This window comes from Falco punctatus (assembly GCF_963210335.1).
Source record: "Falco punctatus genome assembly, chromosome: Z".
Taxonomy (NCBI): domain Eukaryota; kingdom Metazoa; phylum Chordata; class Aves; order Falconiformes; family Falconidae; genus Falco; species Falco punctatus.
Window position 1 is genome coordinate 57,288,782 of NC_137586.1, and position 21,051 is coordinate 57,309,832.

Here is a 21,051-nt window from a genome sequence, read left to right on the forward strand (position 1 = left end):
GTGTTTCATTCTGGTTGCTCCACAGAAGGAACCGCAACCTGAGCTTTTAAACACAAAAATTTCAACAAGAACATCTTTCTAGTTTAGGTCTCAGTTGTTTTTTTTTTTTTTTTTTTTTCTATCCTTTTCTAGAGCCATAATCAAAGATCAGGTGATGTTAATCCCGCACTCTTTCTAGTGTTAGTACCATAGGATCCACAGTCCTTTTGCCACTCGGATTTGTCCTGGAGGACGAAGAACATGTCTGTATACGATACTTCGTCCCATTTTCCCTCTCTCCTCAGAAACAACATTAATTGCAGGAGAGTGTTATAATCTAACGTTCCTCCCTCCTGAGGCCATTTCGCATCACTCCAATTTATACAAAAGCCACCACTGATTACAATATTTAATCAATTTCCTTCTGTTTTCGGTACCACCATGTCCTACGATATCACTCCAATGTTTTAATATACAACCCAAGGGCGATTTTTCACAGGGCTTACTCCTTCCATTTCCCATTTTACAATTTTAATTACTTTGTTTTTCTCCGGCCGCCTTAGCCACCCAAGGTCGGAAACGCGGATAGAGCTCCTTACTCGTATTGCACTCAAACGCGTGTCTCAAGCACTCTTGCACTCACACTCAGTCAAAATAATTAAGCCATACACGGAAAATCAAAATGCGCATCTCAATCACACCATTCACACTCTCCGGGCAGCCCTCAGTCACACAAGCAGTATGCTATACGGTACCGTGCACTTATGTACAACTTTTAGGAACACTGACAGTTCACAAAGTATGCATTTCAATGAACAATTGCCAAAAAACAAACAACAAACAAAAAACCACATTTTTCCTGGTCTTAAGCAGAGTGTTAAGTTTTCCGCTATTTGCCACGAATTACCAGAATATTATTATTTTTCAACATAGATTTCATAACTCCAAGTTTTGAACATGTAACAAGACAACACACAGAACAAACAAGACACAGAGCGCTATTTCAGTTGTTATATTCTAGGAATTCCCCAATTCTTAAGACAACCCAATGGAAGTTTTTAGCTTCCCCCTTTTTTCCTACGCAAAAGTTTCCCTTTTACTTTTGCTAAGAGGTCCCTCTTGTTCCCGTGAGATTCCGCCTTATTCCGTCCCGCCCCCCGCTTTCCGTCACGAGGCCTCCGGGCTTTTAGGAATGGCAGTAACCTCGGGTTTGCTCGATCTGCCCTCAAGATCGCTAGCGGCCACCCCTTGGTCAGCAAACCCCCTCCCAAGGTACCTTTCCTCCTGGGGACTACGCTGCACGCCGGACGTCTCCGTGCGTCTCACCAGCCGCCCCGTTACTAAACATACCGTTTTATCCGTGAATCCAGGGGTTCTCTTCTGCTCCCGGGTGAACAGCTGAGAAGAGGAGGCTCCTCCGAGGAAATCTCCCGGGGCGCGCCTAGGAGCGTCCGCTCCGCAGCTGGTCCCTCAGCCGAGCAGAAATCCTCCTGCCTGGCTCGCCAAAACTGACGTGCGGAATTAGACTCTATAACTCGAAAGTTATAAAGTAGGTATGTTTATTGCGCGCAGATGCACGGGGGATCGCTCCTCCACAAGCGTGCATGCCCGAAGTGACGAACCATCCCACATTTATACAATGAAACAAATGAATATTCAATTAGCGCCTATACATATTTGTTACCTAAACCCCGCTTCGTATGTTAATTAGCTTATCAGTCCGTTTCCTGGAATGTGGTGGTCTTGCAGGTCTTGTAGGTGATTCATGTCCTTGTGACCATCCAATCTTCTCCAGCAAGGAGATTTAGCACTCCCTCCCTCTAGATAGCATTTGAATGTCTCTCATCTTCTCTCATTCTCTTTTAAATAGCCCCTTTGTTAGAGGAAGAAGGGCAGGCGTCTCCTCAAAACTGTAGTTGTCTCCTCAGAGCTGTGTGCCTATGTGACCAGACACCGCACCCATGACTAGTCACCATACACACATTCCTGAGCAGACATATACAATCACAATCGATGTCCATTGTCCCCATTTCACACTATTTCTCCATATCACATATACGTCTCTTTCTGGGGACGAAGCCTGATTCCCCATTACGGATTTCCCACAGCTCACCTCTCAACTCCGGAGGGATTTCTGGCCGGCTCCTGCTTCCTTTCAGCAGATCATTCAAAGTTCTGTGGGATTCGCTGCATGTCGCTCAGATAGGCGATTCGAGAGCCCTTCACGTTAGATCCTTAAACGCATCACGTCGGGGTCACCAATTTGCGGCGAATGAAGAGACGGGACGCAGCTTGATGCAAGCAAATGTCAATTTATTGTACAGAAGAACGAGTGTATATATTTTCAGAAGCTGCACGTTTTAAACAGATTGGTTCTTGAAGCTAAGCCTTGCATACCAGAGGCAATCCCTGATTGGTGGTTAACTACCAGCAATTAAGAAGGTGTTATCTTTCCTTGGCGCCATCCGTCTCCCACTCCCCTGTGCTCTGCAAACACGCCTCATCATGTTAATTGTTGTCTAGACAAGCTCGAGCTCATCCCCCTCAGCTAACTGATTGCCACGCATGGTCCTAGTTTGCAGCCCGCTCCTGCAATTTTGTTTGTTCCATGAGTTCAGTTTACCAATTTTTGTGCTGCTTTCAGAATTATAAGCTAGTTCCTCACCACTGAGCTTTACTACTTACTTGATATTCTTCAGTGCTTTATCCAGTCTATTTTAAAAATATTGCAGCTTCTAGGATTTCCCAATAACATTACCTGATAGCTGCATACCTTCAGTTACCTCATCCATCTGAGTCCTTGAACTTCTGTTGACTTCTGTAGGAGTTGTATTAGCTATCTAGACCAAAGCTGGACGATATGTTCTAATCATGAATTGCTTTCTGTATCACTCCATTATTTCTAGCTCAACATATATTGATCACGCCAACCAATGAGGAGACCACGGTCCTCCTTCTACTGAAGTCAAATGGAATTTTGCCTTGCACTGTTTTTCTTTCTCACTGTTGGGAAATCTCATTGTCAAGTTTCTGTGTTGCCTTTTCTCTTCTACACATGCAATAATTGACTTCTTCATATTTATTACTATTTCCTAAAAGTGCTCCATGGTGGAGGATATTTAGTGGGTGGGAGCAGAGGAACAGGGAAAAAGAAAGTTGCTATGCTTCTTGCTTTTGTGTTGTTACCTAGGAGAAAACAATTCAGGTGTCAGCCATTCATCTAGCTATTCTACTTCCCTGCTCCAGTTGTGGCAATACAGGAAAGTGCTAAAAAAAAGTAACTGGTTAAAAAAAATACTAAAGTTTTTCCCTAAAACCTGCTAGTAAGTAACTCCTGCTCAGGTAACTCAGTCTTTTTTTTTTTTTTTTTTTTTTTTTTGTGTGTGTGTGTGTGTGTGTGTGTGTGTGTGAGAGTGTGTGCAGATTTTCACTACATATGTAAAATATTTCAATACATACCTTATGACGCAATCTTAGAAGAAGCTATGGATATGTATAAATCTTTATAACAGATCTTTACTAAATCCTAGCTTTTTCACTTCAGAGACATTTCAGACTTTTTTTAAATGGAATTATTTTTCTTTGGACAGGTTTTTAATACTTTTAAAAATATTTTATCTTAAAGAAGTCTTTTTTTTTTTCATGCAGATCCAGATCAGTATTATAATTCTGAGGTTCATGTCCAGTGAATTTGGGTGCCTCATTAAGATATCTCATTCTGTTATATTTCACATATTTTTTGCTCTACTTCCTTGAGTTTTAATTACTAGTGGGACATTCAAAGAATTTGCAATTTTCACTAGATTGATTTAGAATTCCACTAGGTGAAGGTACATTAGAAACTTGATTTTATTTTGAACAATTTTTAATACAGTCTTTATTGCACATTGAACTTTTAGCATTGTTAATCATATAGGTAAATGATAGTTCATTTTACAAAACCCTGATTTCACTTGTTTGAAACTTTGTCAGACTTCAAGCACTGGAGGTGAGATTTTTCATGTTGAGTATGTATGAAACCACAATGTAGCAGGAGGGTGAATCCAATGTTAAACTCTGAGTATCATACAAAAAACACTTATGATTTTATGTTAATTAGGGGACAACAAACTCACTACTGAGTCACTATTTTTTTTGCAACACCATAGAAAACTTAATTTTGTACTGCCAGACATGTTAAATCAGGTGTCATCTGTCCACCTATAACTGATTTAAAGCAGTATAAAAAGTATAAAGTGAACATAAATTCCATTATTTAATGCTCTGATGGAACAAAAATATAATCATGTGCCCAAACCAAAGCCAAATTACATCTGTACAATCAGTCTACTCGGTAGGATCTTGGAACTATAGACTAAATCTTATTAACCCATTATTTCTGAAAATTATTTTGGAGGCAAGAAGTTTGCCCCATTTAAAGAACTATGGAAATTTCTACTTTCACAGAATATAGTATCTTCATTTATAAGTCTTAAAATTTGACCTGAGTGGTTTTTGTGTCCGCCATGCTTTGGCATCTTTGTGAAAGTTTTTATACATTTGACCAATTTATAAGACTTTGAAATGCTGTGAAGACAGAAACCCTCAGATATTAAATGTCAGGAGAATTCATCTTTACCAGTTGAACAAGAAGCTTAAAAAATCATATGGTAGAGGAGAAAGGTAAAGGGGAACTGATAATTTAAGGATGCTGAAGGAGAGTTGGTTAAGATGAATCACTAAGGTGGGTTTGCTGTATAGGGCTGATGGTGACTGGGACTATGACCGAGCGAAATACAGAAGCAGCAAGGCAGATCTAAGATTGGCAAGTGAAAAACTGAACAGCCCAAGCAGAGAAGCTAAGTGGTGAGAATGAATGAACTGAGAGCTAGCAGTGAGCAAGCCAACAAGCAGTCTTGAACTGTCGCCCTTCCACAGTCTTGAAAAGAGCTGAAGATACTTTTTGATTTTCTGTCATATACTGTACAGCATGGAAATCAGTTTACTTCTTAAAACCCCATGCACAGGTGTGTGCACATACATGTACACATTAGATCAAGTACTTGATATTAGGAAATGACAAATGGATCTTTCCTTGCAACTTACACACAAGAATTAAACACCCTTGAACTAAAGATTTTATTTTCTATAGGACCTTGTCTCAGCCATCACATATATTGGATGCTCAGGAGATGAATCTTCATTTTCTTCATTTATTGAAAAACTTGAAGGGTGCCTAGTGAATAAGTAGACAGAATGGATGATTTTGCCTTTAGAGAATGTTAAGTTTTGATTTTGAATAAACCTGTAAACACTGTGGCATTTTCATATGACATTTTTAAACTAATTTAATTTGTAAGATGTTACCATGTTTTTTTAAAGAATGTTAAAATAGAAGACATTTTTATTACTTGAAACTAGTTTTATTCCACAAAAGGCTGGCAAGAATTTCATTTTGGTTTAACCTGTACAACTCTTTTTCAAAATTTTCTTCTTGAACTCTAAAAAATAAACAATTATTCACAAATCTCAAAAAGATGCATAATACCTTGGAGGATAATATTCCATGTTTTCCTCTTGCACAAGTTGTGTGAAGACAGGCAAGTCATTTACATCATACTTTTCTGAGGTGGTCTGTAGTTATCCAGTCCTCATTTTCTGAGTGTTTGATGTGACACATGGAGTCTGATTTAAAAAACTGCAGAGCAACAACTTTACTTTGAACTTCTTTTTGAATTTGTGAGGTCGATAAAATGCTGTGTTCTGTAAAATAAGGTTCTATGTCTCTGATGGGGCATTCTAAATGATTTAGCACTTTTCACCCTCATCTCTGTCTCAGATTGGCATCAGAAAATCAGCATGATACAATGCCTTCCCCTCACAGAAGTTTTGTGAAGATAAATTAATACATGAAGTACAAAAGTACCATATAAATAACCTGTTAAAGAGTTCATGAAGATAGTTAAATATTTGATTTTACAATGAGAAGCTTGTCATAGTTTCCCTTAACCAAGGTCTAGAACCATTAAAGGGCCACCCCACCCCCACCTCACCCCCCAAAAAATAAAATCTATATCCATCTGAATATCTGGCCAGTAACCATGTTATATCAGTCATACTGAATATGATGGCAACTTGCAAGGAAAAAAAACTGTGCTGAGCATTAAATGAGGGCCAACTTATGGCTGCATAGAAAATTTTCTTTCTGACAATTCCTTAAGTCTGAATTTTTGCTTGCAAAGTATTTATTAGTATTATTGTGTGTATATATAAGTATTTTTTCCTTTCTTGTTCAAGTCTATTTTTTAAAAAAAGTCCTGGTCCAGTCCACTAGAAAATCTTTCACTAACAACATTTGAGGTGTATTTGTAATTCAGGATTATTAGTTAACAGATACTGTATGTACTGCTAATCAGCCAAATGTAAAGAATAACAAGAACAGTCTAATTTATTAAAAATACTTTTCAGAATGCTATTGAACTGGAGCCACCCAAAATATGTGTCATTCTTAACTGGTGTTAAAATTTTTAGTGCGTTATACCTCTACTAAGCCACAATATATGTGTATGATTGAAGAAATATAATAATTATTATTATGAAAATCTACAATTTTCAGTTGTCTCAGTTTTAGGATTGCAAGACCATGATAAAGCGGAGCAATTAGAATCACTATATACAAAAAAGCACAGTGAAAATAATGGCTTGATTGCTTTGAATCTGATGTTTGGGTGATGAAAACACTGTTTAATCCTTTCTATTCACTTACATAAATTGAGTTCAGGAGAATATACTTAAGTGGGAAATTCTGTCATTAGCTTAGATTATACAAGTGTGTCAAAAAATTACTATGGTATCGGCTGAAACTCTGAAGACCTACATTCTCATATAGATTGAAACTTATCCATCACTTACAGAAAACAGCCATGTATTTAGGCTTTGCTACACTTGCAACAGGGAATTATCTGTTGTATTAGCAGGTGTAAGAAGTAAAACTTCCTCCCATACAAAGACAAAAAGAAGGTTCCAGATTAAAAAGAAATTTTTATGAGTCAGATTACCGTATGTTTATCCATTATTTTCCAGATAGAAATGTGGTTGTATGCAGTATATAGTCATGCTATACAGGCTTAGTAAATACGGCAGATGAGTCAAATTTATGGGTTGTGGACTGTACAAACTCAGTCTATATATCCAAGTGCAATTGTTATTTGTCTAGAATATCCTGAAACTACTTGTATGAAAAATCAAGACATATTTTTTTAGGGTTTTTTTAAGGGGAAAAAAAAAACCCAAGAATTTGTCCAGAGTAAGCCAGGTTTAGCACCTCCCTTTTGAACAAATTCCTATGAAACATTAAAGTTACACACCAGACCTTCTGCCTTCTACTACCAAGAGATAGGTTAAAAACATCAAAGAATTCTTAGTGAAGTTATGGATCTAAATGAACAGAAATGAAGAAGGAAATCATTGAGCAAATCTCTAGGGTGGTGACAGTACTATGACATGTGCAGATGAGGTTCTAATGTGGCTGTCTGGTGAGGATCAAAAGGTTTTCATTTTGAAAAATGTGTATTGAAAAGTAGACTTAAGATAGTGTGGAATGTCAGTGACCTTGTCATAAAATATTCTGATATTAAGAGTAATGCAATCTAAATTCCATTAAATTCTGAAATGTTTCATCCTTGGAATTTGTCTAATGTCATGACAGTGCAGCAGGCAATTAACCAAGATGTTAGGGACCCTGCTGTGGGATTATGCACAACTGTGGTTAAACCTGAGAAGTAATGTTGCAGTTAAACGGCAGATTAGTTGCCTGTGAGAAATCAGTTCCAATGTTGTTAAGTATCAAAACACTCATATTCTACATTATTCATTTATCTTTTTAATCATGGAAGGACAATGATTAATCTTGTACTTGATTTTGCATAGTTTTAAGGCAAGAGGTGGTGGCATATATTTTTTTTACAACGCGTTCTGCACTTAATTCTTGAAGCATGTTAATGAGCATTTTTGCAAACAAACCACTGATACTGCTAGAAGAATGCCACTAATAACATATTAAACACCAAGAATGTTGTTTGCATCTCCAAAGAAATTGACATTCTATTGTAGTTGGCACCATACAATATGTGTACTGAGCTTTGAATAACTAGTGTTTTGTGTCAATTTCAGGAAAATATTTGGAATTATATGAAGGAAACAATTTAAGAGTGCAAATATTTACATATGCAAATATTAATGAATTCTAGGCATTACCCACTGAGATAAAGAACTGAAACAGCTTCAGTCTTCTTTCTGACTGAAAGTAACCAAAGCTTCTTGAATTTTGAATATTAAATATTTCCAGTAAATTACTTCTATAATCCATCAACCATTAATTATTTAATATTTTTTTTTTAAAAAAAGCAAACCAAGCAAGAAATTACATTTGATATAATCAGAAAATATTTCATGGGTGAATTGTAAAATAAAGCCTATATTGATTAGGTAAATTATTGTCTATGAATTATTAGCCCAGATTTAATTTGTAGCTCCTTTAAGGCTTAAAATTGTCTGTATAGTGTCTTCCTGGACAGTTCCATGTTTTGAAGCTGCCTTCCCTCAAGCTGTTTGTCATTTACATGATTTTAAAGAAAAAAAAAATTATTTATGTATATATCTGATATATATAGATAGATATGTATATAAACAGATTCTACTGATGCAGCATTTTGAGACCTGTGTCCTGGTATTAGAGATGGTATACATTGATCCCTGCAGAAAGACGCAGCAGCTGGAGACAGGAACTATAATCTTTAAGCGTAGTGATCTATACCATGAAGACTTACATGATCTGACCAGAGGTAACTCACTGATAGGGTTTATCATACGCTACAAGCTGTGGCCTATGACAGCCAAACCCATTAGAGACTATCAGGACCCATCAGGGAGAAATTGTTATAATGAGTGCTGTGTTAGAAGTAGATGGTGTAGTAACAATGCTGAAAGCCACAACTATTAGTCTGCAATCACCAAAAAGACACAGAAGCTCTTGGCCCCCTCTCTGACCCAATCTTTCCAGATGGATTGCATTTATTTGCCTTCCCTAGCTCTTATATTTTATGTCAATTTAGTGTTGTTAGTACATCTCAATAATACAGTCATTAAATGAGCCAAAGCCATTACAGTTAATCTGAGTGAGCTGAAGCCTGTGCTGTGCTGTACATATGTTCCATGCACGTCATGGCCTTCAAGTCTGTTTTGTGCATCACAGACCCCTTGGCCCCAGAACCAAGCTCAGCAGGCTCGCTGTGACAGAGGAGGCTGCAGGCAGCCCACTGGGTACCAGCCACTGTGCCTCCTGTGTTGCCTTGCCTCCATTGAACAGTGCATCGAGAAGGTTCAATGCAAACTTTCTTTCTATTTGACAGCAGAAATGGTGAATACAGTTTTTCCTGCCAAGAAAATCCCATAATAGCTCAAACAACCAAAATGGGAGATTCTATGGAGGGGGTCTGCCCAGCGTGGATCAGAGGCCCCTGTGAACCTGGCACCACCTAGGGTACCCAGCATCTAAGGGGACCAACGTTATCCATACTGTTCTCTCCTTGTAGTGTTAGCTCTAACAAACAACATTTTAAATTATATATTGCAGAGTTCAAGAGCCTTTCTTAGCAGGATCATTACAGACAACACCTCCTCCTGCAATACACCAGATACTTGCTATGTCACCTTGGGTGAAGGCACACACCTCTCTAGCCTGGCATCTGTGTGGGCATGGAGTGTTCGTATGTGCATGTGTGTTTGTAGGCTACTCATTTCAACTTCAGATATAACTCAACCTTATTCCAGAAAGGATCAACCTTCCTTAAATATGACTATTCATTTCATTTGATATACTGAGGTTCTTGAAGACATGACTTGTAAGAATTTTTTTCCTGATTTTTTTTGTTTGGTTTGGGTTTGTTGGTTGTTTTTTTGTTTTGGCTTGTGGTTTGTTTGTTTGTTGTTTTGTTTTTTTTTTAATATCAGATAGCACTTCATTGAAAAATACCCTGTCAGTGCAGCAAAGTAGAAACAATAACCAGACCACATGCAACATATGTTTTGTTAAAGACTCCCAAACCTTTCATCTCTTGTTAATCAGCTAGTCGGAAAAAAAAAAACAAAAAGCAAAACCCCAAACTACAGCCTAAAACAAGCATAAATGAAAAGTCATAGGAAGTTCATATTTGTTTGTGGATAGTTCCAGGCGCTAGTGGCTCTTTTAATTTGAGCTTTTTAGTCAGAAATAAGGCTTTGGAGCTCTGCAGAAAAGCTGAGCTTGCAGCATGCAACTGCAAATTAATCTTGGCAGTGGGGTCTGTGGATAAAAGAAGTATCTCTTGGCACGCATAAGGGTGATAGATCAGGTTCTTACTGTTGAAAAATATGTCATAGAATTTATTTTGACCCTGCAGCACAGCCTTCTTTCAGGTGCAATTCGGGGAATAAAAAGGCAACATATCTTCCTTCGATACATTAAAGTCTGTTGGGGCACACTTTCACTTCTACATTTCCATATTAAAATTAATCTTCAGTATGTAGTAAGATTGAGCTATGAAGAGCTTTTTCACAAATTATTTTCTCTTCCTGTGGATTTGCTACAGACAGTGCAACACAGAATGTGCAAAAGAACATTTCACAAGGGTTTCTAAATGTATAAGGATTTATCATCCATACAGCATTGCAATTGTAATGTCTTGCCTCAGTGGGATTGCCTGTCCTCCAGCACTATATTTTGCAGATCAAGAATGAATAACTGAATCAAGGTCTGCATCTTTCTTCCAACAAAATGAAAGGCTCTTCATTTTTTTTTTCAAACACTGAACAGTTGCTCTGTGAAATTCTGAAGGTCCCTGCACCAATTAAGGGCCTCATTCTCCAGGTTTTGATGGCATTTTGATGCCTAAACATTTTGACAAATCCCACAAGGAACCTACATAATCTCTACATGGATGTCTGAAACTCTTCGTATATGCAAATAAACACCAGACCACCCTGACAGTAGAATATGTACACAGATTTTTACATGCAGAAGAGGGGAATATTATTGCAGATTGTGAAAGAGATCACACTAAACAAAGTTCCTGAAAATGAACACAGGGTATTGCCAGTGCTACAGCACTGAAAAAGCCCAGTGAAGACCATTTGATCAAACTGCTACACACTTGTTACGCAAACACGTGGAGTTCTTGAGGTTTTAAAAATACCCTCATGGTGCACTGGCGTGAACAAGATACAGCCTTATTCATAGAATTTTCATTTTCTGAATGTACAAATGACTTACCTATTTTCATATGTGCACAGGGATATATTCAGACTCACAGTTTATAGGATGCCCAGAAAAATTATGTAGATACGAACTTTTGTGCATTTGCAGAGACTGATTTTATGTGTTATGCTTCAATCACTTTAACACTTGTTTTAGCAAGAAATATTCATTATATTTTTTAAAAGGGTCATCCACTATGTAAAGTTTTCTTTTAGTTTATTTAGTTATTACATTATTACAAAACCATTGTTTTTGTTCATCATGGTATTAATCTTAAGTAAGAATTGAGAAAATAAAAAATGTAAGAAAAAAATCAGTCTGCAGCATTCTTTAAATAAAAAAAGTTTATGTAAGACATTGTTATAAATGGTCAGACTCTAAATACTGGTCTGAAATGTCAGTCACCATTGAAAAATTTAAATGGAAACAATTCTGCTGATTACAGACTTTGTTTTATATTACTTAGTGATGCAGATTGGTGACTAGTAAGTTCTACAGAGTAAATACATTCCAACTTCTTTTGAAGGAAATGAGAGTTACAAATCCAAGAATTTTTAGAATATTTTATTGGACTTTATTATTGGTGAATACATTTAGGTGCCTGAATACTTTAATGTAGCTACCTGAATCAGTCCTGATTATTTTTTCCATCATTTATTAATGGTTATTAACATGACACAGAAGAGTACCAAAGATCCATTTCACAAATTTGGAAAGGTTATTTTTTATCTTCCAAAGCTCATGTGTCTTCATTTATTTGTACAGAAATACAGAACACAGAAGCCTGCCTTTTGATAAGCTTCTTTACTGATTGTATACACTTATATACTTATACCACCAAGAAAATAAAAATAATGTACATGACACTCTCTTAGGAGAAGAAAAGGCCTTCCAATCTTTGAGTAATCCACTCTGGACAAAAAAAAGGGCATCTCAATTCTTCTAAAGAGAGCTTTGACAAAAGTCATGGCTTTTCGTCCTTCAGGTCTCTGAAGAATTTGGTGCAATGAGCACAGAAAATGAATACTGAGGTATGAAGAATTGTTAAGGGAGGAAGTGCTCAGAAGGAGAGAACCTCCGAGAATTTTTGAAATTGAGTGCATGAAAAGTTTCACTTGTCACCTCCATCTCCATGGATTCACCAGAAAGCAATGGGATTTTTAAAGATCTGGCTCACTCAATGACTCACTAGAAGCAGCAGCCAGGGAGGTATGGTAGATTCTTAACATGTAAACTAACTTTCAGAATATTATGGAGGAATAGATTTCTGTTCTGGTGAAATAAGCCTTTGTAATATGGGAGATGAGCATCATAGTAAATGTTCTGATTATCAGTTGTTTCTCAGCTTCTGTTTAGGAGTTTTTGAGGTAGTTTTTTTGAGGAGTAGAAATGCTGACAAAATATAGGTTGGTTATTTCTGATTACTTTCAACTCATGAAAAAGAAAGACCACATCGTGATTTATTTTGGCCTTTGCTATTGTACATGCCATTTTCTTGTGGCATCTGCTGGATACTGAGAAGATACCTATCAGCATTCTAAGACTGCCTACAAGTTCATTCCACACTGAAGATGTTAAAAATTAGTCTTTTTGGGGTTCTTAAATAAGTTTGTATGCTTTTGAAAATCCCACATTTCATTGCTCCCAAGCAGTGAAATCACAAGGCTAGTTACTTCCTAACAGAACTGTATCATAAAATTTTATTCTACTTAAACTTCAGGTTGAGAATGCCCCAATAGTCCTTTTTTTTTTTTTTTTCATATCTGTGTTTGTTCATTGCAATTAAAAATCTTAGTTGTCATACCTTTGTATTTTTCAGTCTTTTGTTGGTGGCAACCAACTCTTTTCCTTTGCATTTTTCAGTTGTTCTACTATAATGCAAATTTTAGAAGAGCTTCTCCCCACAGGCTAATAAAGTGCAAAAGAAGCTTTGGGGTGAAAAAGAAAGCACTGTCAGTCTTTTCACTGGACCCAGATTTGAACAAACACCACCCAAGAAGAATCCCCATTGCCCAGCCTGCACGGGCAACTGCTTCCTAGGAGGACAATGATCTGTTTGCAGCAGCCCCAGAGGAGAACACACAGACATCACCCAGGAGGCTCCCACTTGCCAAGCAACATGCTAACATGACTACCCAAGTAAGAATTAGCTTCACAAGTTCACACGGAGCTCATTCAACATTTTCAGACACTGCTGTAGCAGCCGGAAAGGGGAAGTTAAACCCTCCGCCCGCACACCCACCCCACTCCACCCCACTGCTCCCTGCCCTGCTCCTTTTACCGCAGCAGGACCATCACAGCCCAGATGGCACCAGAGTGCTGCTCCCCCGGCACCTACTACCTCATCAGATCATGCTATACCCACTGTGCCATGTCCCTGTGCACCAGGGCTGGGATTTCCCACCTCTCCAGCTGCATACCCAGCTTCAGCAGCTATGCGGCCCACATGGGCAAGCCTGCCTTGGGTAACCCATGGCTAGCAATGCCTGCACTGGCAGCAGCCCCTGCTCTTTTCAAGCCAAGGCCACCTCACAGCCGAATGCCAACATACCATTGCTGGCCTGCTTGCACCTACGGTCCAAAGAGGTGACCTGCAGGCGATGGCCTTGGGCCCCAGTGCACGGTATGCTAAACACCTCCAATAGCTGTTTCAGAAGTTGCACAGGCCAAGGAAATAAGTCTTGCAAATGTTCTAATAAACTATCTAGCTAAAAATTCTTTGCCATAGACTCTCCTGTCCTATTCTACAGTAGAATTCCACTTAGGCCCTAAGAGAAGAGAAAAATAGCAGAACTATCAACAGAGAATAGGGTCATTCTTGTTCAACAAAGGGAAGGTAAGCGCTAGCTAAGAGAAAAACAGTAATGGAAAAGGATTCAGAGTGCACTGTCTTGGATCAAGTGTCTGGAGAAGGTCCCTCGGACTCCAGGATCCTTGGCTGACAAGCAATTCTTGAAATCAAATACCAAGCACTGAAACATTTCCTTTTTTTCCCTGAGGAAATCAAGAGTGATAGTATTGAGGTCAGTAATAGGATTAGGATCCAATTGATTTGAGAGGGGAATCCAGCTATCACTTTTGGGCTTTTTGACCTATTTGGAAAAGATCAGTGGGAGGCAAAATAAGAGTTCCACCTAGAAATAAATAGCACTATAGTATTACTCATCTGTTTCGTGGGAAACAGGTTTAAGAAGACTCTGTGAACTGTATACACTGCAATCTCTAATCAATTCTGCTTCACCGTGGTGGGCCAGTCAGCTCCCTAGTTTTTTTGTAGTAATCAACAGGGCTTTTTGACTAGTCTCTAAAGCATGAAAAAATGGAAAATTAACATAAAGCAAAATAAAAAGAAATCTTTCTTGGTACTTAGTTCTGTGAGAACATATCTTCAAAACCAAGCCATTGTCAATGCCTATTTTCCGTAGAAAAATGTTTTGGGATACAGTTGTCAATTTTTTCAGGACTCAGTCCTGAACCCCTTGCAGATGGCTTCTGCACCAGATTCTGCTGCTGATAGGCAGATATATGTTGTTATCAGCCACAAAGCATCCAAGTTGTGGGTGCACTCCCTGAACATGATCACTTTGCAGCTGATGACTGAACCAATGATTTACTGCATTAAGTCACAGAAAAAAAAAGAGGGTAAGAGATTACTCTAGAGTTGGATCTAATGACTACATAAAAAAAAAAGTTTCAAAAAAATTCACGTTACATGCATTTCCTATGCTGGATTTCCAGGTGCTGTGCATTTGCCACAGGCTGAAGGAAAATGAAGGGGCCATCTGACACACTGTATAAGGATTTCGGCTCTTTACACTGTAACCATAGTGGCTGGATAAGTTTTCTGCTTGTAATACCAGTTTACTGAAAAGAAAGGCAATCTTTCTTTTAAACGACCCGTCCACTTTGTCATACTGAAGAGACCTTACAGTCACGAACTCTGACTCATATTTGACATCAACAACCTTGAAAGACTACCATAATAAAGCAGAGAGAGGGTTTGGCTTATTTTTGTCATCTTTTTTCTCTCACAACCCAGGCCACAGTTTCATGGCAGTCCAAGGTACTAGGTCATTTTGTCCTCATGTTCCTGAAAGTACCAGTGCTTGTAGGGCCTTCACTGACCTATTTTGGCATACAAATCCAACAGAAAAGTATTTCCTTTTTTTAAGCAGGTTGGCTTTCTGGCGGAGCACTGCTGAATGAATGGTTAGAAAAGTACAAGAACCAGCACAGGGAAGGTGTCAAGAATCCAACACTGGGACTAAGGGAAAAAGCAGGACTACAACTGCCAGCTGCCATATCAGCTTAGATTTGAACGGCCTATACCCTCTGTGTGCTTCTGATTGAAAACTGTCGTCCACCCCACCTTAGACCAGCCATACAGCAAGCAGAGCGCTCTCTAAGTCAGGAGAGGAAAAGCCAAATGCTCCAGTTGTCTGCCTGGCAGCAAAGTACCAACTGTTTTTTCCCTTTTTGTTTTGCAGATTGCTCAGAAAGGGACTGAAGAACTTTCAGGTTACTTGCTCCTGTAATTTTTGCACGTTTCTTCAAAGAATAATTTACAGAGTACAGACCATTAACAGGAATTAATAATTCATATGGAATGGGTGAGCTCAACATCACTTTGTCAGTTCTTGGACTGGGTGCTATAAGCACAATGCATCAGCACAGCATGAAGAACAAACCTGTCAATTTTACAATCAAACCCATAACACAAAATTCATTGTAAGGGTATCTTCAGCCAAGCTTAACAATTTCTTTTTATGGATATTTATGCAGTTAGATCTCAAGCAATTCAGCATTTCATAGATAGTGAACACAAAAGGGTTATGAACACAGTAAAACAGAGCTTTACTTTTGAACTGGAGGAATGTTTACAGAAAAAGTACTGTGGTCAGTACACTATGATATTACATTGCTAGTGAAAGAAATAACCGAGACAGTCAAAATACTGATTTGGTGTCAATTACTATACTCTTCTGAAGGAGTGTAAAAAGAGGAAGAGTGTGGGATGGTGATGGAAATATATACCTGCCACTTCTCCAAAGAAATGCCTGAAAAAGACTGGTTGTTTCTGCTATGTACATTTGTAGTAAGAAATATTGTGTATGAGCTAAGCACAAAGATGCTGGTTAGCCTAATTAGAACTAACAGAGCAATTCTGTAACAACTTGAAAAAGGTTTCTCTTTTGCACAGAACCTCTTCCCTACAATGAATGCTCGTAACAGCTAACTGATTTTTCAAAAATAGGAAGTGTCAAATTAATTTGGATCACCTGCAAGCAATCAAGTACCATTTTGTCAAATTTGGGTGACACGGTACTTCTGAGGCTTTATGAGTTTATATGCAAGAGTGCAAACTGCCCTTTCCAGCCATAACATTATTTACATTTATGCCCTGTCTTTGAGAGTACATTTGCAATTCATTTGTACCTATCAGAAAACAAACCGTGTTTACAAAATTCAAAGAATGTCAGCAAAATCTTGAAAGCTTTTTCCAAATCAGAAAGATAATTTGATTTCAGTGTTCTTTAGTGTATGTTTTTGTTCTTAACTAAATGTGACAATTTTTAAAAAGTAAATAAAATGTTTTAGCAGATTAAGCAATCGTTGACAACAGGTATTCCTTACTATGTCAAAATCATTCTCTGGAACAAAATTAATATTCTTTTTAATGCTTATTTGTTCTGTGGCATACTAAATATATTCAACTGCTACTGGTGCAACAAACACAAAGGAGAAAGTATCAACTGTTACAGCAACTAGACACCTGTGTATCTCTTGTACCTATTATCTTGAGCTAGATAAGAAGTTAGACAGGATCTCCTTTGTTTAGCTTAGTGTTTTAAAGATGGCAAAGGCTTAAAAAGGCAGGCTACTTAGCTATGATAAACTGAAACATACACAATAAGAGGGTTTTTTTGATTCTGGACAGGAAAAACACGATAAAACTGCTGGCCTGGAAGTGAGAGGTCCTGGTTCAAGTTTCCTGGCCATAGGTGACATTAGCCAAGTCATTTTGGCCTAGTTTCACATGAATTATGCTCCCTAATTGGGCAACTTCGGACTACTTAATCTGAAATCAAGTTGTTACACTTCATGCATTTGCCACCTAAATTTATAGGTGCCTGAGCATCCCTTGAAAGTTTAATTTTCCCAGCTTTAATTGATTTTCAACTCCATTTCTCATACTAGTGCTGATACCGTTCCACATCCAGGAAACTTTCTATAGGTATTCTTCCTCCTCTTCCCAAATGTATTTGATGCAGGAGAAGACTGACATGGTCTTAGCAGGTCATGATGTACTACTAAGATGGGTATCTTTCTTATTCCAGGTTCTACTATATTGCAGAAAAACTCCTTTGCAAATCTAGTCTTTTCTGCCTTTTTTTTTTTTTTTCTGTATAACAGTGTAAAGCTGTTCCCCTCAATCACTGGGAACTACATCAAAAAAAAAAAAAAAAAAAAAAAAAGGATTTTATGGTATTCAGATGTTATAAAACAAAGTAGTAAAAGTTTTATCAAAAGGAGTGCAAACATTTTAATAGCATAGGTTTCTAAGAGCAGCCCATGCAGGGGGAGGATAAAGAGGTGACAGGGTCTATGGAGTAACTAGTGCCTGGCATGATGGAACTCTGCTAAATATGAGAGGCTTCTGCAGTTCCTGAGATTTCATGAGAAGCTTTTGTACAAGCAGCCACTGGCTCCCTGCAAGGCAAAATTTGCAGGTCCAGGTAATTTTCTGTGATGGCTTTCCTTCCTACTTTGTTAGAGCCCTGACTGATTTTGGCACTCTTATCTGGTGTTTGGAAGAAGTGGGTGTAATGAATAAATCCTGAAGGTGCCAGGGACAGTATATGGCAGTAAGGAATGAAAGTGTCACCTTGCAGACCTGTGTAACCTGTAAGGCAAGAGACAGCTCTCAGTAACTGAAACAACTCTGAGTGTGTGATTAAGATAAAAAATGTAATAGTACACTTAATAACACCTGTTCTTTGGTTTTCCAAGAGGAAACCCTAATTTTTCAGAACGTATCCCTAAAAAACAGCATGCTCTAAATGCATAATATCTCCTTGTAAAAAAAAGGACACTATATTGTTTATTAACAATCAACTTTTAGGGTGTTAACAAACAATTTAAAAAATTGCTAAATCTGATTACGTTTAAATAATTTCATCCAAAATACAAGTATAAAATCTTCAAGCCTTAATCTTTCTACTAAAAGAAATGAAAAAAGTGACAAAAATAAAAAGCTATTTGGAGGAAAATCAAATGAAAGATTTAATCTTTAAAATTTATATTGCATTTTCCAAAGACAAATTGAATACATATTTGCAGCAAAGAAAAATATACTTACATCTTAATTCAATGGACTGTAACAACAAATGGCTTGATATGACTGTTTGGCAGAAGAAATGCAAGTGAAATTTGTATTCATAAATATATATATTCATATATAATGTGGTTTTTTTATACGATCTATAGTGTAAATATTAACATTTCTGAAGTCAGAGAAAGAGTACATGCATCTTTTATACAGAATATTCACATTAACTCAACAGTCTGATTGACTTCAATTATAAAGATACAGCTCAGCAAATAACAGAAGCAACATCTGTGAATATTCATTCAAAAACTAATATCAATTTGACTGTTTTTCATGACCCTTCCTAGCTCATTTCCATGAACCCTTGAGCACTTTATTGAGTGACACAAAACCACATGAAATATTAAACAGTTACATGTGCTGTTACAGCTGTGACGATAAAGATACCAATAAGACATGGTTTGCATGAAGATGTAATATATTTCTTGTAGTCAAACTGATTTCCATGGGAGAAACAGACACATTTTTAGATATACAGGACAGAAGAAAGCCTATTTTTCCCCAAATATATTAACAGATTTAATAGAAGATCAGGTATCTTTCTAAAACCTTCTGTAAGACTTTTAATTCAATGCCTGAACTTTAGGTTATATGTTAATTATAAAATTTTAAATTCATAATCTATATTTAGACTATGTGCAATAAAGTGCTGGCTATCCAAACGGTGCTAACAGCCCTCCGTTCTCCTTGTAATCACACTGAGGTAGCACGTTTGTCAGTTTCCCACACCTGAACAGCTTTCTCACAAGTGGGGCTCAAGTGTTCTCCCATCTGTTTCAGATGATCAACAATTCACTACAGTGCCAAACACTTGAAGTGTGTTTCACGTAAGTATCTACATTAAGCAGAGGGGAAAATATTAAGCTAATGAGTAGGAAAGGCTGGAGATTAATATAGGCCTAATACCAACACTTCAGTGGCAGGTGGCTCAACCTGCATGTTCTGGAATGAACAGAGATCAGATCAGTTCTTTGCTTTAAGCCCTCAATAGCCCAAGGCATAAAACATCTGCATTGACAGATACCTCTGGTTTGAAAACAGAAACATTTTCAGAAAAACGTGTTTAACTATTGAGCACTTCAGATACTGCAGTAGTAACAATATTGATATTGCCTTCATTTCATGTAGAGTAAGAAGTATCAAAACTTACTTTCCAGATAAAATTGTTCAGGAAAGACAGTGGATGAAACACATAATAAATAAAAACCTAAGGTGCAAAGTAGTTTTTGCAATAGCGGACATTTTCAAAATTTAGGCAGTTCTGTGCTTGCCTGCTGATAGAACTTAGGTGTCTAGAGCTAATTTTCAGTGGAGCTGAAAGCTACCAAAACCAGCCCATGAACTCTAGTGCCATTGTGACATTAGAAGCATTGTTTCTGTTCCACTTTTAAAAGTAGAGGCTCTGTCTGTGTCGACAAGACTCAGAAACAATAACATATGACCTTGCTAGTATTTAACCAATCAACATGGCACAAACACTTTGTTGTCAAATTTTGAGTTCCCAGTGTGTTTTCTGTTGCTTAGTGACATAAATTACTCAATCAGACCACAGAAAAAATACCAGTTGATTTCTATAATTTGTGTAGTGAAAAAGGTAAATGTTTGTAACAAACTTGAAGCTCAAAAACATTCACCAAACAACCATACATTTTTCAATAAAAGCACATTCAAATATTTCTTCAGCTCTTCTAACAATCCTTTAGAATAGTGAAGAATACATTTTTATGAATTACTGGATGAGGCATGAAAGTGCTTTCCTGTGAGACAAGCTTGAAGACTAAGGAAAGATGTCGATTTTGTATGCAAAATATATTAATAGCACACAAAAATAATAACGGAATTTTCAATTTATAACAAGTTCAGACAAATCCTCATCTGATACAAGAGTAGTGAAGCAGAGAAGTTATGAAAGTAAAAGCCACCATGTCAGAAATAAAATTCCTGTATAGCCACATACCAATTAATGCATCAGGGATCAAGAAGCAACATGATTTGTGAGCTGCCACATGTCAACAATTACAGCAGTTTTTAGACATAGAATATATCACCCCTGTGTAAGGCTGTGTATTTCTAAAATACAACTCCAACTAAAATATATTTCTGGATGCTTGGCTTCCTTTACCTTCCTTGCTTTTCCTACAAGGACTATGTAGAAATTATGATGAGAAAGGAACAGTATAAGCCTCTTGGAATTGCAGGAAAACAGTTTAGGACACAGACTGAGCCACGAGAAGAAACTAATTTTCAGGTTTGGTCCCCATTCAGTGCTAGGGAGAAAAGCAGCTTGTGCAGATCCTCCTCCTCACCAAGAACTACATCAGTATGTAATTAGAAGAAACTCACCCTGCTGCCAAATGCAGCAAAATTGGTTCAGCTGCTATGTTGAAATAACCACTACTACAGTGAAACG

At 37.5% G+C, this 21,051-nt stretch overlaps 1 long non-coding RNA gene across 1 annotated transcript; it reads right to left on the bottom strand.

The window, feature by feature from the left end:
• Window positions 1–508: 508 nt before the first annotated feature.
• LOC308056688 lies at window positions 509–2,031 on the bottom strand. Its single transcript, XR_013924925.1, has 2 exons — window positions 1,934–2,031; window positions 509–1,902 (listed from the first exon to the last, which is right to left on the bottom strand). It is a non-coding gene; the product is annotated as an uncharacterized lncRNA (long non-coding RNA).
• Between the last annotated feature and the right edge of the window lie 19,020 nt (window positions 2,032–21,051).